General features: G+C 39.6%; 1 protein-coding gene across 1 annotated transcript in view; it reads left to right on the plus strand.

Annotated features, from left to right (window-relative positions):
• Nucleotides 1–9,345: 9,345 nt before the first annotated feature.
• LOC124171417 (leucine-rich repeat neuronal protein 1-like) overlaps nucleotides 9,346–25,911 on the plus strand; it is a 219,210-nt gene continuing 202,644 nt past the window's right edge. Inside the window, exon 1 of the mRNA XM_046550591.1 lies at nucleotides 9,346–9,486. The gene's annotated coding sequence lies outside the window, so the exon portion shown is untranslated. The remainder of the gene's footprint in view (nucleotides 9,487–25,911) is intronic.

Genomic DNA, 25,911 nt, shown 5'->3' on the forward strand with positions numbered 1-25,911 from the left:
TCCGGGCGAGCAGCAAGGCATTCACTTTTCATCCGCCCCGACAACTGGGATTTAACATTCACTGACACCCACCTCAAGCTCCGGTCCGACCTTCCTCATTTGTTATTTATCGGTGTTTCAATGCAATTCATTCGGCTCCCAGGTTTTATCAATAATTCACTGGTGAGTTCATCCGGTGGCGTCATTACCTTCCCCGTTTGCCTCAGCTAACTCCACCCGTTGACGACACGTCGCGGTCTTTTTCCCGGGGATTTTATCCCGACTCATGCGCGTTCATTTTTTTTGTGCGCGCAGGGCGTTTCGTCGAGAATGGTTGTTTCTCTGGAGCCATCCACCTTTCCCTCTCCCCGTAAAGTCCGTGGCGAGGCGCATAAATCTCGCCCGGCTACTTTTACCGCTGCTTCGCTCCGCTTCCGGCCCCTGTCATGCCGTCCCATTGAAACCTATCTCGGGAGAATAGGTAGGTAGATCCACGTTTCCCGGCATGGAAACCGTATTCGGTGGCGGATTCTTTGCAATTGAGTGGATTAATCGTTGTAAATTCTTTCCGACGCACGTTTTATTTAAAGAAGATAACGGGGTTATAATATATTTTAATTTTTTTCCACAGAATTTTTGCTGGTTTTAGGCGAGATAAGGGATACACTAATCGTTAGCACTCTCGTCTTTTTATTCTAAATTTGAAAATTTTCTGACAATGTGACAACTAGTTATAATTGCTGCTTTTTGTACCGTAAGGAACAAGTTTGTCTGTAATCCAATAGTTTTTCGGCCTTAATGTAATGAGTGAGGCACTTCACTCGTGGCAGAGATAATAATTGGTATGTTTTTCACTTTCTCTGATTTCCACAATCTCCCAATTTTCTCCTTGAGTTTTTCATTTATATCAACCTTTCAACTTATTATGATTGTGAAAGTATTCCACCGATTAAGGTAGATTTGCATGGACTATTTAGGTAATTTTCTGGCAGCCGACCCTCCCTTTATGGGCTGTCTATTCTAATTCTATCTAAAAATCCTATTCTCTTCCTTCCTATCCCTTTATCCTACAGTTCCAGTTCTGCTCTCGAGCTGAAAGGTTGTCTCCTCAGAGCTCCTGCTTTGCTTTCGCTATGCCTACCTGTAGTGTGTGTAATCAAGGCTCTCGACGTGGTCAAAAGGGCCTAAACTGTGGCGAGTGCAAGTCATTTTTCCATCCGTCTTGTGTTGCTATGTCCGATGGGGACCTGCAAGTTCTGGATGACCTACAGAAAACCTGGGTGTGTGATTCCTGTACATCTCGGCAACGTGCTTCTCGCTCTGACTCCACGCCCTTAAAACCTGGCATAGGGAAATCTTCCGAAGAGCCTCTTGCTGACCTGGTTAAGGAGCTACTTGATAGAGTAAAGCAACTTCAAGAGGGTACTCGGACATAAAATCGTCTCTCTCCGACATCCAAAAGTGCATCACTGATCATGCGGATGCCCTCAAAGGTATTTCGGCTTCTCTCACTAGCCTTAACCAACGCCTTGACAACCTATCTGAAGACAACATCCAAATTTCAAATCGTGTTTCGAGTCTTCAAGTTCAGTTCAATAGGGCTGAGCAAGAGTGGCTACGAAATGTTGTTGAATTTCGTGGTGTTCCCTTCGTCGATGGTGAAACCCTTGACTCTATCGTCTGTAACGTAGGGCAAGCGCTTGGTGTGGACATCAGTGTGTCTGACCTTGATTATTGCTATCGCCTTAAATTGCATGGCAAAGGGTCTGATTCACCTAACCCAGTGATAGTCCGTTTTCTTCGGCATTCACTCGCCTCTAAGGTTGTCGCCGCCCGTAGTGGGAAGAGAAATTTCACTACCAAAGATATAGGCTTCAGCCTCTCTCCTGCGGCCCCAGTGTACGTAAATGAATCCCTTACGCCTTTCAATCGTAAACTGTACTCAGTGGTTCGCGACTTGAAGAAAAATGGCAAAATCAAGTATGTTTGGGTGCGCAATGGAAGGATTTACGTTCGCAAAGAAGACGGTTCCGAGCGCCTCACCATTTCTTCGACGGAGGATACTGATAAACTTTCTTCATTGGTGGATTAGCAACCAACTTGTCAACCCAAGGGCTGCCATCTGGTTCAAAGAGTTTTTCAATCTAATTGCATTAAGATATGTTGTGTTAATTGCCAATCTTTTTTTAACACTCAGTCATTGCTTGCTCACAAAAAGATCTCAAGAGATTTAACTCTGTGCCACGTTAATTGTCAATCCCTATTTGGCCATTTTGATGAATTCTGCCTCTTCTTTCAGGAATCAACCTACGACATAATTTGCATGTCCGAAACTTGGCTAAAAGAACGCATACCAGATGAGATGGTTACAATGAATGGTTATAATATATTTAGACATGATAGAATTGGTAAAGGTGGTGGGGGTGTTGGCGTATATGTACGAAAGAATTTGAATGTAAATGTTCTTGCCACTTCCCCCGGCACCTACTCCCATACTTCTGAATTTATTATATCAGAAATACATAGTGAAATTTCCTCGAAATTACTGCTATGTGTCGTGTATCGGCCTCCTAAAACGGCACTCCCCATAGACTTTGAAAATGCATTTTTGCACTATGCCCCTACCTTTAAAAATATTGTTATATTTGGTGATTTCAATGCTGACCTCATACGAAATAATTATGATGGTAAATACATGCATAACTTTGTGCATTGCAACAATCTCCATCTTGTACCATATGCTGCAACGCATCACACAGGAAAAAGTCTTACCCTGTTAGATCTCTGTATCGTCGACGATCTGGAAAAAGTTTCAAAATACTCTCAGACTTCTGTCCCCTTCCTGTCGTCTCATGACTTGATTGAAATTACCTACAACTTCAGTTTATCTATGTCTGTCACACCCACCTCTTTCAGATTCCGTGACTTTCAAAACATTGATTCCCGGTGCCTTCATGATGCGCTTCTAGCGATGGATTGGAATGGTGTTTTTAACTCTAGTTCTATCGATGGAAAACTTGGTTGTTTCACGTCAAACATAGCTAGTTGCTCTGACACTTTTTTTCCCTTACGGGTATGTCGGCCTAAACGCCGAACACCTCCTTGGCTGAATGAGACGATAAAACTCATGATTAAAGAACGCAACCAAGCGCGATGTGCCTTTCGACGCATTGGTTGTTCCACTCTGCGACAAAAATACAAGGAACTTAGAAATCGCGTTAAATCAGCCATCAATGACAGTAAACGCCAGTTTTATTCCTCGAAGCTTTCCTCGCAGAGAGACCCGAAATTGATTTGGCGTGAGCTTCGAAATCTTGGGCTGGTTCGAAGACGGGACTCTTCTCTACCCCCAAATATAACTCTCGATCAGCTAAACTCCTACTTTTTGTCAACTACGATTAGTCATAATGATGCCCCAGCTAACTCCAGACTTGAGCGAGTTATACCATTCAGTGATAACAACTTTTACTTTAAGCACGTAACTCCTGAGACTCTGATCGAAGTATTGGAGTTCTCCAAGTCAAATGCCACTGGAGTTGACGACATTCCAGTAAAGATTATTCAACTTGCCAAATATGCCCTATTACCTTACATCCTTGAAATTTTCAACCATTCTCTCGATAATTCAGTATTTCCATCGGAGTGGAAAAAAGCACTTATTCGTCCGATAAAGAAGACAAAAAATGCAAAATTACCTTCTGACTTCCGGCCAATCTCTATTCTGTGCGCCCTGTCGAAAATGTTGGAGAGAATTGTTTTCAAGCAAGTTACAGAGTACCTAAATAACAATAACAAACTTGACGCTATGCAATCAGGTTTTCGGCATGGATACAGTACGCAGACGGCACTACTAAAGATAACCGATGACATTCGACTTCATATTGATAAGCGTATGGTTACAATACTAGTTCTTTTTGATTTCAGTAAAGCATTCGATCGAGTTGATCATAATCTACTAATCCATAAGATGGTGAAGCTTGGTTTCTCTTGTTCAGCTTTAAACTGGTTCTGCTCCTACCTAGGCAATAGATTTCAAGCAGTCTTAGGACCTGAAAATAACTTATCCGCATGGGCTCCAGTATCTTTCGGAGTTCCTCAAGGATCTGTCCTGGGACCTCTGCTATTTTCTATATTTGTCAATGACATTTCAATTGCGATTAAAAATTGTAAATATATGATATATGCAGATGACCTTCAAATATACATCCATACTTCGATTAAAAACATAGCTGATAGTATTAATCTAGTGAATCATGACGTGAGAGAAATCACAAAATGGGTGGGTAAAAACCACCTCATACTGAACTGTTTGAAGACGAAAGCAATAATCATCGGTAGCTCAAGGATCCTAAACAAAATAGATTATAATCACCTTCCTCCAGTTGTAGTTGGTGACCATCAAATACCGTTCAGCGACTCTGTTCGCACTCTTGGACTAACCCTCACAAAAAATTTGTCTTGGAACCAACATGTGAACGAAATCTGTAATAAAGTCAATATCACACTGTATCAACTAAAACTGCACAAGCACTTACTTCCTATATCCACCCGAAAAATGTTAATTTCTACCCTGGTATTCCCTTCCTTTGACTATTGTAGTCTTGTTTATAATGACATGCCTAAAGAGCTGGATAAAAAGTTACAAAGGCTACTTAATTCATGTGTAAGATATGTATTCAATTTAAGAAAGGATGTTCATGTATCACAGTACAGAATCAGCCTTGGTTGGCTAAATCTTTGTAATCGAAGGAAATATCTACTCGGTGCTCTTCTTTTTAAGATTTTCAGAGAGAGAATCCCTAATTATCTCCGGGAAATCTTTATGAACAGATCAGTAACCACCCATATGTCATCTCGCAAAAATGACTATTTATGTTATCCTACTCCACGTACTAATATCTACCAGAAATCATTTCTGATAACGGGATCAAAATTCTGGAATTCTCTCCCTGAGGATCTTAGACAGAGGGGCTCCATCCATGCTTTTAAAATTAAATTGTACATGGATTTACTCAGTGGAGAGCTAAAATAAACTCCCACGAAAATACAGCCTATTATGTATCATTATTATGTATTATGTACTATATTCCGTCTGCCTATGATGTCAAATTTCAATCCTTGTTACGTGTTATTTCTTTTTTATAGGTGCGTATCAAACAACTTTACTTGACATTTTTCATGAACTTTTTGCTTTGATGAGCCATTATTTTTGTAAATTGTGTTTTTTGCTCCAAGGGTTTTTTCCCAGAGCATAATAAATATCTATTCTATTCTATTCTATTCTATCCCTCATTTACCCCACAGTCTACCCTCAAAAACCGTTCTCAACATCCCCCCCGCTAAGTACTCGCTCCATCTATACCTTTCGTCTCCCCCGTATCTCATCAGCAAGCTGCCTCTACTTACATATTAATGGTATTAAAGTCCCAGGATTGGTTTAAATTAGCCCTTAATGAAGCTAAATATTGCATTATTCTTTTTCTTTCCTTTGGTTATTTATCATATATTTAAGTTCTTACTTTTACCTAATTTCTTCTCGAAGGGTTTATCGTAGTTTTCCCAACTCTCGTATTTTTCAGGTTATTCCTGTCTTTTATGGTATGGTAGACGCATCGTAATCCTCCGACGGATGTGATACGACATAATACCCTACAAGTTGATCTTCTCTCCCCCTCTAATATAAAAGTTTTCTTTTTTATGAGCAATTTCATAGTAATGTGATAGTCTAAGTGTGTAATGTCTGTGTTGAATTGTCGCGTTTATGCACGTGAAAATATGTATATTTCTACTATTACTAGAAAGACCTCATTTTTACAGCGTGATTTCCTCTATTATTTCTCTGCTAGGTTTATAAACGTTTTAAAGTGTATTCATTATGCTAAAATATAGTTTTTGTGTATTATGATATTTTGGAGTTTAACAAGAGGAAAATCACACTTTAGGTTAGATTCCTAGGGTTAGTTTAATGAAACATTTAGCTATAGACACCCCATTACTATTATCACGCTACTATATTGTTTTTTGTCATCATATAATAGTTTCTCCTAAGTAATCTACATGCTGACTAAAAAATTCTAATTTGGGAAATAACAGATAAAGAGAGAGGAAATTTTTCCATCCATCGTAAAATCCACATGGGATTCTCCAAGCATATTTTGAAGGCTATTTCTCAGAATGAAGTAATATTAGTGATATTTTGTGTAGTTAAAGGATTACATATTTCCCTATATTACGATTTCAGACAAATTTGCGAGCCCTAGTGAAAGGCCGAAGCATTTCGTTATCCACTGTTTGTTGTCTGCTAGATGTGTTTTTGGAGCGCGGATCCATTTGGTGTAACCTAAGAGGGATTTCAGACTGCTGTGATATCCGACAAGGTTGGTCTTTGAGGGCTTGCGTCTAGAGCATGGTGCTTCCGAACAGCGTGTTCGCAATCTGAGTCATCATCTGCGATTGCTCCGGCATCGGAATGCGTGCAGCCGTTGTGAGCGGGTGAAGAGGATTCGCTTCCCTTTGATGTTCTCAATTTCGTCTTCAAGCGCTGCTTTCCCCTTGTCGACTCGAGTGGCCTCGTCTTCTGTAAAGTATGCTACTCGATCGGATATTAGGTAGTCACTGAGGGGCGGGTCGGTCAGCAGAGAGTTTCCAGGTTGCAATTACATTCATTTCCGAAGGACTATTGCACAAGCGTACTATTGTAAGTTTCAGCTTTGTGGATGGCTGAATTTATTTATTACGACATGTTTTTAAAACGGAGAAATCAGAGAGAATTCCTGAGAGGAAAAATCATTCTTCTTTGCCTGATCTGGAACAGAAATCAACCGACGTCGCACTGAGTTATTTTAATGTCAACTATGCTATTTAGGCGACCACTTGATGAATATTAGTTAAGGAATGGCATTATTGCAACAATTTAGAACTTATTTATTAGTTATTGTTATATTATTTTATAAATTTATCATTCTATTCTATCAAGACTTAGCTCAAATTGCTAAGAAAAATAATTCTCATCTAATTGGAATTGAGGAGCTGGCCTTTGGCTTCCCAGATTAAAGAACAGGATTCTTGACCATTGAGAATACATTTCCGCGGCTTTTTTACGGTGGATTACATGTTGAAAACCTTGTAAATCCGTCTATTCATCGTGGAAGTCGTATGGAATATTCCTGGGAGACTAAGGCACGTTATTCATATCCCAGTTTCGATCAATTTTGATAATGGTGATTCATAGCAGTTGTGTCGTCATGAACAAGCCTTTATTACACACAAGGGACCTCAATATAGTGAACTCGACTGCCCTTTTAGACGAAGAAATTTTCTTCGAGTGAAAAAGCAGTTTATTGAGTACAGTCTCCTGGGTCATATGGACTGTCACCGAGACTTTAAAAGGACAATATGTTGCAGACATTAGTACAATTCTTCAATTGTACATTTTTCACCATTCGCTGAGTTAATTTTATACCGATCAATATCTGGAGGTCATGCAACTCTTTGGTTGCGTTATCCAAAATATTCATCTTCCTATTTTGACACGATCCTCAATGAAACCCAACACTGGTGTTCAATAAGAAAAGCAAAAATTTGGGATGACGTTAGTATGAATGACTCAATAAATTTTTTCAGGTGAGTCTCGTCAGTTGTCCAAGTAGTGGCGAGTGTATTCACTGAGTTTCAGTGCAAATCGGTACAAATCGATAGTTTCACGCTATGGATAATGCCGTTACAATTCCTAGGACCTAGGACCTGCTAGGTTATCCTAGGACCTGCTTTTCACTCCAAAGATGATGAAAGAATACTCCTATTAATTACCTTTCAACACCTATACCATTATAAAATTTCAACAGCAGTAGTTTGCTAGAAATTTGCTGAAGTCACAGCTCTACAAGGAATGCTAAGATTACCTATTCGACCATGGGTCCTCATGGTGCCAAAGAGTATGGGCAGCTCTATATTACGTTGTCTTAGGTTTCTCCCCTTCCGCAAATTTTCATTTTATGGCCGTAGCTGGAAAAATATACTATTTGTATTTTACCCACAATTTTTCTGCGGACCAAGTTTTTCCCAATATTTCATTATCCTTTTTCTCACTGAAATGGTAAATGGCATTTAATGTCTAAACATTATGTCACCCTACGTGACACATTCAAATTGATATTTCTTTTTCGGATGCTTTATTCTAAATAGCAGTGACCGATTTAAGAAGCCAATTTTAATGATCTCATTTGATTAAGACTTAAGGATAATTTGGGATTCCCTGGGGTGCCCTCCACTTCGCCTGCCGACACAAGTACTTAATATATTAAGACAATCCCCTCCGCTAAAAAAAAGCTTAATTATTTAAATTCTTTTATCCCTTGTTTCTCTGTGAGGTTAAGATTTCTAATTTCGCCTTGTCAACTTTCTCCAACTCTTTCACGTGAAGCTAAGTCTGATTCCTCCGTCTTTACGTCCCAGACTCACCATTACTCTGAAGTTTCTCCTCTTCGCCCTTCTTAACTTCCCCAACTTCGTTCTGTCCTACCAGCGTTCTTTACTTTGACTACCTCTATGTCGCCTTTAAGTTTTCAATGTCACCAAGTTCATCCGAGCTTTTGGTATCTCCAACCTTCCCCAGCGCTCTAAATATCGCAAACCACCACCTTCCTTCCTAATTTCGCCAACCATCTACCTCGTTCCTAAATTCGCTAACACTTTCCCTCGTTCCTAATTTTGCGGGCACCTTTCCTCCTTCCTAATTTCGCCAACGACTACCCTTGTTCCTAATTTCGCCAACCACTACCCTCGTCCTCAGTTTCACCAACCCATTCCTTCCATCCTAATTTCGCGAACCACCTCCCGCTTTCTCAATTTCGCAAACCCTGTACCTCCTTCCTAAATTCGCTAACCCTTTCCCTCGTTTCTAGTTTTGCGGAAACCCTCCCCCCTTCCTAATTTCGCTAACCGCTACCTTCGTTCTTAATTTCATCAACCCTCTACCTTGTTCCTAAATCCGCCAACCACCACCACCTTTCTCGATTTCACCAACCTTCTACCTCGTTTCTAAATTCGCCAACCCTCTATCTCCTCCCTAATTTCGCCAAATCCTTCCCTTCTTCCCGACTTCGCCTCTACCACCGGTGTGTTCTCAATGTCGCCCACTTCCCCGCTGAATCCACACCACCTTTTGTCTTGCCTGCTATCATCAGCCGCGCTCCTTCCGCGGCAGCATCCTCCTCTTCCCCCCCCCCTCTCCGCCACGCCCGCTCCACTCACCCCCATCTTGACCTCGCTCCCTCCGCGCCTGCGCCGCGCCACGCCCCCGCGCCCCGCCGCGGCTCCCGCCGCCGACCTCGGCCCTCGTGGGCTCACATTTCCCGTGGCTGCCTCGAAGCAGCAGCGCGGGCCCCCCGAAAGCCGCGCGACCACCACCGTCTCACGCGCGCCCGACGGCGGAGCCGCCGCCGCCGCCGCACCCGCCACGGACGCTGCCGCTCCCTCGGCCGACGGCGACCCGACCGCTCCCTGCCGGTGAGTTTGTGTTTTGGGTGTGGGGTTATCGGTGTGTGCGGGTGGGGGTCTGTTGGTTGGTTGTCGGGGGGGGTTGGGCAGGTTCGCCTCCCCCGGGGGCGGTAACCGTGGGGTGGGGAGGAGGTGGGGCGTCGTTTACGTGGGGGGCAGCAGAGACACCAAGGCGGAAGCTACGACGGAATTCCGTGCCGGATCGATATGAGCGGGAAACGGCACTTTTTTCTCCTCTCTCTCTCTCTCTCTTTCCTCTCTCTCTCTCGGCTTCTCTTTCCTCTCCGCCGTGCGGCCCGCCTTCTCCACGGCCCGCCTCGCCCACCCACCCATCCAGCCGCCGAAATCTTGGCCGCCGCCTCCATGGTGTGACGGGCCGTGTCAAACCACACTGCCGGCCACACCCCCCGGCGTGGCCACTGGGACTTCCCCAGCATCCCCCACGTCAGCTTGGCATCCCAAAAATCCTCCCGCTCCCACCCACGACACGGTCATTATAGGATCAGCCGGGATTGTTGTGTCCCTCGCATCACCTTATCATTTAGTGGTTCGTTTGCCGTGGTCTTTACCAATGTAGGTGCGGTGGATTTTTCGCTGGTTTTCCATCCAATAGGGGCTTAGTTTGATGTCTGGACGTGGTTACTAGATGCAGTAACTTATATCTCTTCGACTTAGGATGAGCGATGGAAGGTAAATTCGTTCTAATTCGTCTGTCTAAGGAGGAGTTATTTTGGGAGCACCTTAAATAAATTTGAAAGAGGGCATCTTAAAATTAAAAAAAAGTGAAGAGAAATATAATGTTGATCCGTGTGAAATAATTGATTACAACTTTTAAGCTGTGCTACAGTAAAATTTTCGTGCTACTGACAATATCACTAGAATGGTTTTTACGTACTTTTTGAGCAATTTTTTTCAAAGTTGTTAAATGAGGTTCTCGTCTCATAACCATATATCCTCTTTCTTATCGTGGGTATATTGGTCATATTCCAATAGATAACTGATATAAACCAGCTCGTAATACAACACTGGCGTAACTAGCGTAGAATTTTAACTACCGACTCATCACGTATTAAAATACTGCAAGTAATCAAATGGTGCAAGTTTTCCCTCTCATCTAAACTTCTATTCCCTAAATCATTCCCCCTCTTGAGTCCACCAAGTAAACCTTAATGGCCCGAATGACCTCAACCGTGAGTCGTCCTCTCTAACAACCGCACAAACAGTCCGAAAACCAGGTGAAACAACCAACACGTTCCATTCTAGAAGTCGCTTAATTACTCGCTCAAGTCGCGGGAGGCCTTGAAATAAAAAACTTCCCGCGGACCGCCGGAGAGATAATTTTGAATTTTTTATGTCGGCCGCTGTTTCCAAGCTGAAACCGCGTCCCCGTGCGTGCAAGTACGCAAGCGCGGGAAATTTCGCCCAAAACTTCGAGAAGCGTTGTTTTTTGAGGTGGGAAGGGTCAATAACAAGTATTGTGTGGATTTTACGAAATTCAATCGTCTCTCTTCATGAGATAAAAATGGGAATCGCAACGCTTTAGATGCTCTGTCGTAAGTTTGCCAGTTGATTGATGATTTCGGAAGGAGACAATCGTGGCCATTGGCACCTGTGTACATGGGACTTTAATCGTAAGGGAAATTGTTTGGAAAACGAGTGATGGGAGTGCCCCAGCTTGGTCCAATCCATTGCGGACATTTCTCTTGCCAACAAAAGGCAGCAGCGTGTTGATATTTTATACCCAAACTGTCAGGCGCAGCTTGAATTAATTTCAAAGTTTGGTATTAAATTTATTAAAATATATACGTTTTTCATTATCATTAACCCACATTGTCGATTTAGTTAGTAAATGGTAATTCCACCACCCCAATTTGATTTCGTTCTCTTTTTTCCTTTAATACTACATAGTAGTACAGTAGGTACTTACACAGTGCTGGCGTAAGGGGGAATATTGTAGGGTGCAAGAGAAAAAATGTAAGTAAAAATGAAATGATAAGCTGATAGAGGTTTTAGTGCAGTACTTTGTTGCACCCATTTCAAAGTTATTGACCGATTACGACAAGCGTTTTCATCTCAAAAGACTTCATCATAGGCAAACAATATTCCTTATCGTTTGTATTTAAAAAAAGGCCATCGGTGTAGTAGAGCGGCTAAGTCATCACTCTGACCTCTTTTCATTTTAAATGCAATGAGAAAATTTTATAATAAAACGGAAATCGGGCCTAAGTCTTCTCCCACCAATTCTTAGATTAGACTTATTCAGAAGGTATTACAGTAACTTATTGTCAAAACTTTTGGTGCAATTTCATGGATATAAAGGTGAAAAATAAAGTATAGGGCAAACGAGTGCAAATTTTTCCCGGGAACGGACTGTGATGGGCTTGTAAATTGAACTGAAAAATCGTACTGTCGATGTCCGCATTTCGATTTTGGATCAGGTTGGCTCCCTTTTGTAACATCCCTATAAAGCCGCCTCCTTGAACTAAGCCACTTCTACCCTTTGCTAATTTAAAGAGGGTCTTAGTCGTAGACAAGGGATGATGACCCTTATTTATGAATGCTTTGGTTGCTCGCGTGCGTTTTCTTATCATTCAGAACAATTACTTTGGCACTAGGTGCCAGGAGTAAACTGATGATCGTATGAGTGCTATTGATATAAAAACAATGGATTCTCCTATCTTACCGTGTTCGTTGGGACAGTAGTCAAGCACAGAAAACTCCTATATTGTAAAATTTGGATTATAGCCGGTGCAGACTGTTTTTCGATAGATCCTCTTCGGCGATCGACCAACTTCTGCATAGTTTCAGCAAGTTTCTTCAGATTTTAAGTGTCAAACCTAAGGCCTAGATAAACAGGCTAAAACACTTTGGAAATCATTTTGGTTAGGGAATGTAGGCAGAAGACATATCACAGAACAAGTTGCGGCGTTTACATCATTCCACGTAGTCCTTTATCCCTTTTTAAAAAGTCTCCATCCTTACCGTAGGTTCCCAGCGTCCGTTTTCACGATCTAACCCGGACCATATTATCTCGCCTCCTGGCATACGGCTGAGCAATGTGGCTTCACAGTTGAGAGGGTCAGCGGCTCATGGTTGATGATCGGCTCAGGTGGATGGGGGTGTGCGATAGTCATTAGAGACGTAACCGTCGCAGGGACTCAAGAGAGGGCTGAGCGTTTCCGCCGCCCCCTCATCTATCTCCGTCCCCTTTGCCCCCCTTTGGGGGGGGGGGGTGCGACCCTTGTGCACTCTTGGCCAGCCCTTCCGCACACCCCTGGCCATACCCTTCTTGGACCCCTCCTCTTAGCCCCCTCTCCTCGACAGAATACCCGAGGAGCACCTGACGCGTCACCTCTTGCCAATCCGCGCCCATCCGGCGACTTTAAAGGGGAAACACGACGCCTCACCCTCCCGCTAATCCCTGAGGTGATCTTGCCGTGAGATCCGGTTACTGTGGTGTCTGCAGCCGTTGTTCCTCATCCTAAAGGGTTCCTCCTCCTCCTCCTCAGGGGACGGGTCGGTAATATGACTCAAATACGATTGATGATAAATTTTCGTTGGTTTGCTAACGTACGGCGTACGAGAATCATAATTGTGTTGAAGATGGTTCAAAAATATCATCTTTGCCGATGGCGATGTTTTTTTGTATGAGCTATCCACTATTTTTGACGCTGAATTAGCCCTGACGTAAGTATTCAACCAAATGAACGATTGGTATATTTTAATGCCTAATGAATATTTTTTTCACCTTTACGAGAATACGAGTGAATTTCACGAACCACCGATGGAAAATTATCAGGCTTCCATTAAGGTTAAAGATACAATGTTTTCCAGCTCAGAGACTGGACTACTAGGCGTTCTCCAAAGCGTTGGTAAAGCTGGAACTCTTGACCCTATTGGAAGCACGAAAAGCCGCTATCAAGGTTAAGGGAAACCTCCTACTACATTCCTATACCTTGGGTAAAGATTCAAGTTATAGTCGGCTAAAATAATTTTCACAGAAATCACAATCCTTGTTTGGCTTATTTTCCGGGAATGATGCATTTTAGAGTGAAACCCGTGGAATGGGGAGTTATGCCAAGACATATCGTGCCTTGAGTGCAAAATATTTTCTTATGATGGCCAGACTAAACCCATCTTTGTCCTGAACAGAGCATTTTTCCTAAAATCCTGTTCATATCCATGGTCCTCCTAAAGGTTATTATATGATAGTACTGTTTCTATTGGGTGAAATATTAAACTTCACACTTTTCCCTATTTTCGAAAACATTCTCAACTTTGTGCGGCACTTTGGTCTGACACGAATAATTTTTTGAGTCATTGTTTACTTACTAATTGAAACACCAAGCCACAAGGAAAATCGTGTGATATTTTTGGCTCCTGCAAACTATAATACAGCAAAAAAAAAAAAAAAACTTTATTATTTGTTTGGCCAAAATTTAGCATTATATTTAATTTGATGCTCAATCTTAGGTATTAAATCACGTAATGCATATGGTTACCTTTTCTAATGCTATCTATCAGCAAATCCATATCAATCAATCTCTAGTTCAAGCTGCTTCTTCATGGGTACCTTTTGCGCGTTGATAAACTTAATGCTTTCGTTGGATCACTTGTTTATACTTACGACTACTGAGAGTAAAATGATGATGCTTTTGGAGGGCCCCATTGTCTGCTGGAGTTAAGGTGAGGGTAAACAATCTCCAAAATGAGTTTATTTTTATTTTCCCTTCTCTCCACAAATGAGCCATCCCTTAGCACGCTATCCCCTTGCCTTGAATGAGGCTATCAATCTCAGTTCTCGGCCGCCGTAATAAATAGCCCTTTTGAAAATCTAGTGGCGCGTATTAACGCTATCAGCAACTTAGCTATTTATCAAGAAGTTTACTTCATGAAAATGTAAACCTAAGTATTTTCATTTTCATTTTTTAATTAACTTATATATTTTTTGCGCGTCCTATTGTTCAATAGGTTCATATTTATTGCTTTGGGCAATATAAGTCCTTTATAAGCCTCTGATGTTGACAATGAATGTTATTGTAGTATTCAGGCGTCATGAGACCACTTAGTCGTCTGGCAGGCGATACATGCCCTCCAAAATTTGATAAATACAAATTAAAGTATTGCATTCGATTCATTTAATTCCGTAGTATTGCGCGAAAGGACTAATTGTACATTTTAGCCCGTGAGCATGGTATCTAGACTTTTAACATTTATTTTCTATTTTGACATGCTATTTAATAGCTTAGGTACATTCCCTGATAAGGTTAGGGGTCTTAAAAGTTTGGAACGCGACTGTAACGTTAATTTTTAATTCAAGAGGCCTGATTGGGACTCTGCAGCCCCTAGTTAACGAATATGATAGCGGCTCCGACTAAGCTTCATGCTGATCACGTATTGCTCGATCTCATCAGAATCCTCACTATTGTTGATTCGTTGAGCATTCGTCACCAGAAACATATGGACGCGTTTTTTCTCGTGGCTTTGTGGACGGCGTCTCAAGTGGTTTGGTCGTCCTTTTTTGGGGTTTGAAATTGGGAGGGGCGGGCTCGCAATTACCCTTTGTTTGGAGCAGAAGCCCGCCCGCTCACAGAAAACCCCCTTTGCGCCAAACTTCTGTCGCCGGGAAACAAGACGGTCGCCCCCCGCGTGGACCAGCAATAAAGGAGGCGAATCCCAATCGGCAGTGCCCCGGACTATTCCCCCTTCCCTCTCCTCATCGTAAACCCCCTCCAGAACATCGCATCCCGCCGTATAACTCCCACCTCCTCCCTCCGCGTCCCATTATCCGCGGGTCGTTAGGGGTGATTTCCCCTGCGATACGATGTGCCTTTTCATCCTATTCCTCCCGCCGCTCCTATCGTCCTCACTCTCGGCCGCCACGGCACCCCTTTCCCGCGACATACAGCCGTCCTCCCGCTCAACACCACGCCCTATCGTGTGTGTGTGTGTGTGTGTGTGCAACCGATAAAAATGCATTCAGTGGAATTAAAATGGGAAGAGTCAAATCCCGGATGAATAGCGGGGTGAGACTCGCGGGGATTGGCGTCTATTTCCGCCGCGAAAACTTGTGTTCGCGATCGTCAACCTGTTATTCCCTCCCTCTGCTGCTGCATGTGTTTCTACTTTTTATTCCCTTTATCAACCCGTCATCTCTCGCTAAAACATTAGTTTTTTGTTTCCGAGGGATAGTGGCAGGACACTTACAGGTGGATCACTCTCCGCTGAGGGGTTTGCGGGTTTTTTTCCGAACCTGCTGCTCGGCGTTTTTGGCCGATCGCTTTCTTCTCAACCAGACTTTATGGACTGCGTTAGAAAATTAATTACTTATTTAAGTGATATATTAAATTTTCGTTTAGTTTTAAAATTAATCCTAATTTGATGCACTTTTAGAGATAGAGCATAAATACAATCAGTCATAAAGTCAGTTTGTTAGAGTTGATATTTTCTTCCCTAAATAAAGAAGTTCTATGCCTCCAAATTCTAGTAGGCCCTCTAGTTTTGTCTTTTAAAGGCTAAGGCAGTGATTTTTGAGCACTCATTTGAGCAATCAAGTAAATTTTATTTCCTAAGTTTCCCTATCTCTCTCTTATTTTGTAGTAGTTTTCCAGATAATCTATGGCATATAGGCATTTATAGTTATTTATGCTAAAATGGATCGTGCAGGATTATGCTGTTCCATATGTATGACGCTAGATAATAGATATAGGCACCTCTTTGGAAACATCAAAATACTCCATACTTCTTCTTTTTCCCTACGTACTACTTTTCTGGGCCAAAATGCAGTAGTGCATCATTTGGAAGGATAAGTGATAATTATTATTTTCTATTGATGGAAAATGTACTCATGAATTTGGAAACTGGTATAATAGAAATATCCCGTATATAGTTCCTAAATAAGGGAATGAAAAAAATTATATTTCATGGGGCCTAGGAAGACTATAGAATATATTTAAGAAATATATCTGGATACTTATGTTTTTCCCTGTAGTTTTAGCCAGATATGCTTCCAGTAAAGTAATAGGGGAAATATATTTGTATCCAAATGTATTCATCTTTTACTCCCATGTTCGCCTGAAAATTTTAATTTGAGGCTAAGCTTTTATACTTTCACTTTCTTCTTTTTGAATTGAAGAAAATTAAGTTACATGACTTTTATTTAGACCAGTCTCGGTAGAAGTATAATTTAGGCATTGCAGGTCAAAGTAAAGTGTGACATATTTACCGAATAAACTGAATGCATTTTGCCTCTTATAATACATTTTAGGGTATCGTTTTTGGCTTGAAATATGATGCAGATGCAGAAACTATATAGCAATCTCATGATAAACAAACCTGTTTTCCTGAATCATTTGCGTCTAATTGGAAAATACGCATGTAGTAAAAATAAAACTGAGTTGCATAAAATTTCAGTGATCTTCAAGTCATATATGCCTGAATGAACTTGAACTTTTCAATATTATAATCTCAATTTTTAGCCCATTTAATATATTCCTGCTTATTTTTTTAGTATATAGAATTTTTTTGTCTAGCACACCAGAGCAGTGTGTCCCGCGGTAGGGTTGTATACATTAATTCTGATGAATATTATTTTTCAGTGATTGTGGAACTCCATTACAGCCGCAAAGTTATAACACCTCGAAAATTTGAGATGAAACTGTTAATTTTCATTATTTTTCTGTTATTTTTTCTCCCTGTATTAATATAAAACCTTCAATTTGGGAGTAACTGCTGGAGGAAGTGCGAAATACTCCATAAAATACGATTATTCCCAATCCAGTCTGGCGAAAGGCCTTTTGCCTATCCTAATGTCTTTTCTATTTTCCACGGGATTATGAGGAGTTCACGAGGTCTCATTAACTTCTGCATGGATATTCTCCTAATGCATTTAAGGAAGCGTCGACCTCATTTGTGCCCCCTGGACCCAGAGCAACGCGGTATTCACGTGAATAGGCTTAATCTTTAGGCTTTCGTGCCACAAGCATTTTTCTTCTTATTACAACCCTTAAAAAGGTTGGGCATAAAACCAAGAATCCTGAACTAAGGGAGTGTAGTTTCGTAGTAAATTGAGGTGGGACTCTCCGAGACTTAATTACGGGCCTTTTGACAGTACACAAATCCCGAAAAAAATTAAGGTTAGTCGCCTGGTATGCATCCCAGCCCAAAAATTAAATCGCCACGTTCTTGGGATGCCTTTAGTGTGCCGCGGAGTGAGACTGCGTTATGGTGGGCGTGTCGGCAAGCCTTGGGGGTAAGGCGGTGTAGTCCTATAGAGGAGGGGAGGCAAGAAGCAATGTGGATCAGTTGACGAGGTAGGGGAGCTGTGAAGTTAGGACTTGGGGGTTACTTTTGAACGGATTGCATTCCTAGGCTCCTTAAGACCCCTCTCCACTCTGAAAGCCATCAAAATTTCCCATTCTGTTACTTAATTTCAGCCGTGATGCGCTAAATTTATCCATTACATTATAATTCAAGAATGAATTAGAGCATTCAATACTATGCTAAATTTATAAAATGAGCTTATAATAACGTTATTCAGCAGTTTTATAACATGTTCTCACTTAATTTCAATCATAAAAACTATAATTTCGAGTAATAGCTGTAAATATTGGTCCCATATATAAAAATTTAAAGGGCACGTATTCGTTATTTTGTTTTTGTTTTGAATTAAAAGCTAGATTATTAAATACTTTCGAGGTTTATAACTGGCATTTGGTCATCTTTATTTAGGTAACTCAAAGTATTCCACTATGCATATTGTATTTCCCATGTCGTTAGTTATTTTCAGCCATTATCACGAGTTTTTTCACTTCATTTCAATTCAACAATAAATTACTGTATTCAATTGATGCTACATTCATTTGAGCGTCAAATGTTTAGGAAAAGGATACTTGAAATAACTTTTTTTCCAGTTTTCATCATGTATTTATATATGTTTATTCTCAAAAATTAGCATATCGCATAATATTGCTGTTAATATTGGACCTTTATCTATAAATATAAAGATCACGCATTACTCCTTCTATATATTGAATTCTAGATTAGTAAAGTACTCACGAAGTTCCGAAGTTTATTACTGGCGCTTGATCGCAGTTATTGAAAGAACTCAAAATATTGTTTTTTGCATATTTTACACACAGTTCTGCACAGAATAACAGCGTAGCAATAATTCTTCATAAAAACTAAGGAATGTAAAAAACTTTATAATTCCACATAACGTGCATTGAGTTCTTTAAGTTTAACTAAAATTTATATAGAAATACAAAGTTTCTCATATTTCGTCACGTTAAGTCTATTCCATGAAGTCACGCCCGAGACAATGAGAATTATAAAAGTAAGAGAACCGATCGCTGCTATTAATTTTTGTGCTATACATCCTTCTCCGAACTACTTTGCCCCTTAATTTTTGGGCCGAAATAAATTATCAGGATGACAAGAGAAGACAATGATCTAGGTTTAGCATCCCGTGGCATGGTGGGACAGGATCCTTGAAGAGAAAAAAAATCCCCCCACCCATCACCCTCCGCCTCTGCGTGCTGTAATTAGGAAGTCATTAGAAACTATGACGGGGAATCGAAACCGCAAGGTTTCGTCGTTCGACGTTGTAATTCCTTCTTCCTTTCGTCTTCCCTGGGATCTACGGTTCAGATTTTCCTTATAAAGTTTAAGTGACGGGACTCTTCCCTGATATCCATGCGATACGAGGATGATTTTCCGCCTTCGATCCATTTTCCGATCTCGTGGAGCATGAATATTCAATTTCCGTATCGGTTTTTGAGACATGTACAGTTTGGGGATCGTCTCGCAAGGGGAACAGGAATTGATTTAGATTGCCAACAGCGCGCAGCCTATAATTTGAAGGAATGTTTGCGGAAAGTTATGTCTCAATTTAGGCAGGATAGTTTACACTTGAGCACTTGGATTATCGAGTTTCTCTATTGACATTTCTCCTCCTCAGGGAAATATTTAGGGTCCGTAACCCCGACTGACCTTGTTGCTAATGCAAGGTAAATTTTTTAAGGTTTATATTTAAATTATTAAACCAAATTGATCCTAAATTTTTACTTGTTATACCTCAATAAAGTTGTTCGGGTGTGTCATACATTTTTTACCTTTTTCATAGGCTTGCGATAAAAGGAACTCCATTTAGTGTGAAATCAAATCTGCCAAGAATGCATGTCTTATAGTATGGAGGAATATTTGCGGAAATTTATGTCTCAATTTAGGCAGGATAGTTTACAGTTGAGCACGTGGATTATAGGGATACTCTATTGACATTCCCCTTTTACATTGAAATATTTAGGATCCGTATCCCTAATTTACTTTGTTGAAAAAGTAAAGTAAATAGCTGAAGATTTCTTTTTAAATTAGGAAATCGAATTGATCTGAATGTTTTACTTAAATTTTAGCTCAATCGAACTGTGCGGGTTTGCGAATCATTTTATTCCCTTTTTTCACAGGCTTTCGATGAAATCAATTTAATTTAGTGTATAATATACACTGAATTAATTTGATTTAGTGTATACTATACACTGTATAGTTAAGCCTGGTAAAAGTACATGTCTTATAGCTTGTAGGAATAGTTTGCGAAAAGTTGTGACGGAAGTAAAGCACAAAAGTTACTACTTGATCAAGGATTTTGAACCTTCTTTTCATTGAATCTCCTTTCGGTATTACGAACAGTGTCTACATGTGATTGAGCTATGTAGATTGATAAAATAATTAATTGCGGAACAGTATAGGGATGACTTAAAGGTACTTTTTCTCAGAAGCATCGTGCCGGTCTACTATTCATTTTTATTCCGTTTAATTTTCTTTGGACATAAAATCAAAGAAAATTGCCTCTTAGGTCAGAAAAAATAGGTTTTCCTTGATTCAAAGCTTGCTAAAGCTCTATGAAAAAACTATTTTAATTAAATAATTGTATTATTGAGATTAATAGTCTATGCAGAAAATATGGTACTGTCAGTTTCACAATATCCAAATGCTTACTGAAATATATTCAGTGGAGACAAATATTCTAGTGAGAAAGGTGGGTAATAGTAATGAGCAACAATTCTTACTAAAAAACTTTTAATTCCTTTCAAATCATTGTCCGAGGAATCTGGATTAATGCATGGGTACAAAATCATAAATGTAATACTATGTCATTGGAAATGATGAATTTATCCATTATTCATATTAGCATTAGCCATTAATATTAGGTGTTTCATAAAGTTACGAATTTTTTAAAATGAATGTGCTTCAAAGGGTTTCAGCTAGAATAGAAATTACTATCATCGGATCTTATTGTAGACGAGGAATCCTCGATTAGTTTTGCTTCACTCATGAAAGAAAACGAGTACAACTATGTAAACCCTTTGTTATGTTGCCAATATTATGTATACTGTAATATGGTTGTGAATAAACTTCCTCTCAGACTTTAAAGTATCTATACAAAGGCGTGTATTCCAATATATTTCTATATTTTTTAATATGTCACCATTTATGGGGGCGTCTTCGTCATGCAGGTTAGAAAAGGGTTCGACAATTTTTTAAATCATGAAACCAGTTGGAAAATTGCATGTATCCCTACATTGAGTGAAAAATAACCCGCCCACACGGGATACGATTTCAGGAAATTTTACATAGAAAACGAGAGCTTACCCTGCTGACACTATGTCTGACATATTAGTCATCGCCTACTGAAGAACTGGAGGTCGTAATGATGCTTAAGGCTACGATGAAAGTGGAGAAGAGTGAAACATGCTGAGAAATTTATGACCTGGACCGATGAGAAAATCTCCATTTCACGCAGCACGACCCTTGCACTTTTCGCTCCCCCAGTCTCGCTGATGCAATGATTCATGCAAGCTCTAATCTTCTTAATATCCTCCTGAGGCTCCTATTAATCCTCCCTGTCAAGATCCTTGACCCATTTCGCTGGCTATTCCCTCCTTCTACCCCATACTACCATGTCATTAGCACTTTTATCTTCATGTGCTTAGCAAGAGAGGATATCATTGAACATTATACCTTTCCGAGACATTCAGCCCAGCCTCTCGCGAGGACCATTCGCTTCATTTCGCATCCAGTTTGCCTGCCGCGCTTGAAGATCTGATACTTCTTGTTAATTGTGTCAAATGATTTTTCGTGATGTTTATTAAATTATTTCTTTTAGGTGCAGTAAGCAATCCTCCAGCATTTTATGTCATTTTTTGTTTAAAAAATTAATTCATTCTATGAATACTCATTCGATGTTTTTAATTAATCAAGATATGGCTTAAAACTATCTTGCATGGAGTGTATGAATTTTTTATTTTGTAATTAATAATTCGAATCTATGTATTATATTATGTAATTTCTTCTGTGTTGTTTTCCGTATTTTTTAGAGTAAACCAATACTTTTATATTCCAGTTAAGTGAAAGGCCTAGTTGTTTAAAATAGATGGTAAAACAATTGTCTTATGGACTCGGGGAAAATAATCAATGGCGTTTTTTAAACTTACAATTTTACTGTAACATGAGCTCTGCTAATACGGGCTCCTTCTTTATTTGTGTATTTCAAATGATATCCTACATGTATTAAGGCAATCAGTCCATCATTTTTCAATATCTCTAATTAGTTCGTAATAAGCAAAAATTATGTGCACACGTTTGAATCATTTTATACTATCTCGAAATAAGGTTATGTTTTGGAAATGTTTTGTCTTTTTCCACAGGATAGAATCTACGGTTCGAAGACGTTTCTCCTGAAAGTGAAAATTATATTTGTTACAGATTAAATATAGATGAAAAATATTACAGCTGTACTTACAGTTATCATTCGCTTACGTTCATAAGAACTCCTTTGTGGGCGCAGTTATTTATTTTTTTATCCTTATGAAAAGGCTTGGAAGGGGTGTATGTATTATGAAGAAATGTGAAAATCCAATTATCTCGTGGTGTTTAGAACTTTATCCCAATCATCCGGGTACACAATTTATAATTGTTAACGTAAAGGTGCGTGAGGATATAAATGAAAACGAGCTAATTGAGAGGCAGGAGGCTAGAATTTGCTGCTGACTTCCAAGCGTAATCTGAGGAAGATAGAAAATTCAAGGCCAAGGCTATTGATATTTTTTAACCATTGAAATCGATGCTATAATAATATGGGTGTCCCATATTTAGAATTTAAAATATTTACTCTTTTTACATTATCTCCAATCTTTGCAATGACGCAGGAAAAACGCGTTATGCTCCTCAATCATTGAAAAAGATCCAATTATCTGGAAAGTCTGTCTAAAACGTCTGAGTCCGCTAGCAAGTCTATTTCAGCCAGCACACCATCAAGGCAGATGGAAGTCGGTACCTTATGCCCTTTGAAATGCTCTTTGACTGTGCTCCGACTTTTCTTCCCTATTATGGGTTTGAGTGCAAGGGCATGTTGCCGCAACAGCTCCATGGATTCCGTTTGTCATTCTTCTTTGTCGTGCATTTGGAATATATTTATCGTTTAATTGAAATCCATTCGTATCATAATTCGAATCCATAAAGTCCATCTACAAAAATAGCATAGTATTTCTAGTGGATAGTTTATTGAGCCTCGAAATTGCGGCTTTCCTCTTACGCACATCGGCGTTCATCGTGCTATAATCTTAGAATTAAAGCCAGTCCACTCGCGGAAACAGAGTTTTAGGGTCAGAGACTGAATCACCTTAAAAGCTTTTCGTGTTTGTCTATCCTCTTCAAACGAACCTGCACTTTTAGGAAAATAGAGGGGGGTGAAAAGCAAAATCGATGGCTGTGTAAGGAACTTACTTATTCAAGAGCTCTCAATGAGGAAATATGAATTTGACCTCCATGACCTAACTACTTGAATTATCCTCTATATCCATGTTTTTTTATTAGTAGCGCGATGTGCGATAATGTCATATGATGAAGATCATTTGCTTGAGCTTACTTTTATGTGCCTTTTATTGGAGTATATTTCTTCAATATTTTTAAAGACATGTAGGGCTATCGTTTTGGAAATTTATTGTTCCATTATAAAGGCTTTCATGTAAATAATAGATTATGGTTACTTTCGTGTACACTTACATTTTCTTATTCGAATCCTTCCAATTCGAACCACAGCTATTCAATAGATTCTAGGTCTTAGGCACATTTCATTTTTTTACCATTTCAATGCAAGCTTAAATTACACGATTTTATGCCATATTTATAATCCATTGCAGTGACAGTCCCATATAGTTTGATTTTTTGGTTATTGTTTGTTTACTCTGGAAATTGTATGATAGACTTAGGGAAAATACTCAATGGAATCTTTAAACCTATTGGATTGTAAAAAGATTTTTACTTGTGACTTTGGTTACCTCAAATAGCTCTTTAAAATAGAAACTTCAATATAAATGATTCTTGGCATATAGAACTTCGCTAGTCAGTAAAGTTACCAGAAACATCTCTTTTCGTAAAAGCCTTGATACTGGCAAAATTCAGTTCTAAAACGATGCACCTACACGTCATTTAAATAAAAAAGAAAGACCTATGCTCTTAGAAGTAGAGTACAAATGTCTTGCAAAGGTAAGCAAATAACTTAATCTATTGAACTTCAATGTGAATTGGTGTTCTCCTATATTGCGTTACTCACTCTCTATCGGTCGCTTCTTTTTCGCGACAATTGACTAGTGTGAAACTTATATTATCATTGTAAAAATTTTCAGGTATGTAGAGTGCAGTCCAAATTTAAAGTTTTATGTCTCTAACAGTAGACCTTGGTGGTGGTGGGTAAAATCCCATGCCTTCCATATTAAAGGTCTAGGGTTTGAGTCCAGTCTGGATAGATTATCCATATCCAGGGCATCCATGTATTTAATGGTACATTGTTAGTTGTTGCGGTAACCGTCGATATGAAGGGGTAAATTTGCTCTCAATGGGTGCAATTTAAATAAGTAAAATTATGATTTGAACGTTTAAAATTTTTCGTAGTGGAAAATATCGTAAATAATTTTCTATCGATTCAAAAATGGTTAAGATTCTCGGAGTCATTGTAAATGGAGCATCAAATCAGTAATTAACAATTTTTCAGTGGATATCGGATTAATTACGACATATTTTTCAACAAAACAGTCTCATTCCTTAAATTTTAATATCTAGGTTATTTTATTAGAAATTTGGGTAGTTAAAACTTACGCTTACATTCTACTCGCTGTCAATTTGCTTGCTTTAACTTACGGCTATTTTATTTCATGAAAATTTCTCATTGAAATATATGTGCAACTTATTATAGGTTAAGAGAATCATTTTTTCCCTAGTTTATGCATTGTTGTAGTTGGCATTTTTTTATGTATCCCACTTCAATATTCAGTATTTTATAGTTTCTTGACACCTTTATTTTGTAAAAGAGCTATTTTTTAATAATCAAGGTGGCGCTAGAGAAAAGATATTTTTTTAAATATGGCTACCATTTTTCAAACACGCCGATGGGCTTATGTACTTTACCCCATCATAAGGTAGCAAGCATTTAAATCGATCGTAAATTATCATTCTCAGTAGTTTTTCCTGCATTCCCCTTTCCTCAATCAGCTTATTTTACTTAACTGGGATTTCGCTCCACTCAATAAATCCCCTCTCGTCCCGAAAGCTCTCCTGATATTTTTTCACGGTCCGCATGAGCGGGCAGGGGAGAGCTCATCGAAGCGCAGAAACGGTTTTTCCAAATGTGCGTCGGTCGGTGGTATAATGTTCCCAAGTTCGATGGAATTATTTCGCTTAATCAAACCGAAGGAAAACCCACCGCCTATCCACCCACCTTGGCGGCTCAGGCATGAGGCTCAGTCATGAGGATGCAGAGGAGCAATTACTACTTGGGGAAGAGTCCACATTCGCTCCAGCAAAGCCGATTTTTACGATCTTTTCCGCGAGGGGAAAACAAAAGAAGATTGTGCTCCGAGAGGAAAACACGCCTAGTGGATGAGCGCCGACTTATTCAAAAGAGATGGGAAAAAATAGTTTTTTTTTAAGTGAACATTTTTTCCTTTAGTTTTATGCTTTTATCTCATCAACCATGCGTCATTTGTCAGTTTTTATTTTTTTCTTTTCCTTTTAAGAGGGAATAAATTCACAATTAGGATTCTCGGGCTATATTTAATGCGTTTATTATTTCGCGCCAGTCACATCTCAAGTTCCCACACTTTAGCTCGAGTTGGGGTTTAATGAGTTTATACAAAAATAGTGATATGGTTCAGGCATTTTTTCAGAAAAAGCGTTTAACCCCTTGCGCTGAAATGCCGAATCTAGCTCCACATGACCTTCCGATGACAAATCGCGCAATGACGAGTGTAGATCTTTATAAGATTTTAACTTTAGCACTATTTAGAGGAGCAATATAAATATTTTCAAAGTTTAACAATGTCAACTCATCCATAATGTACATGAAGAACTCATATTTCATGAAATCAGATGCATCCGAAGGAT

The sequence above is a fragment of the Ischnura elegans genome, chromosome X, assembly GCF_921293095.1.
Source record: "Ischnura elegans chromosome X, ioIscEleg1.1, whole genome shotgun sequence".
Classification (NCBI taxonomy): domain Eukaryota; kingdom Metazoa; phylum Arthropoda; class Insecta; order Odonata; family Coenagrionidae; genus Ischnura; species Ischnura elegans.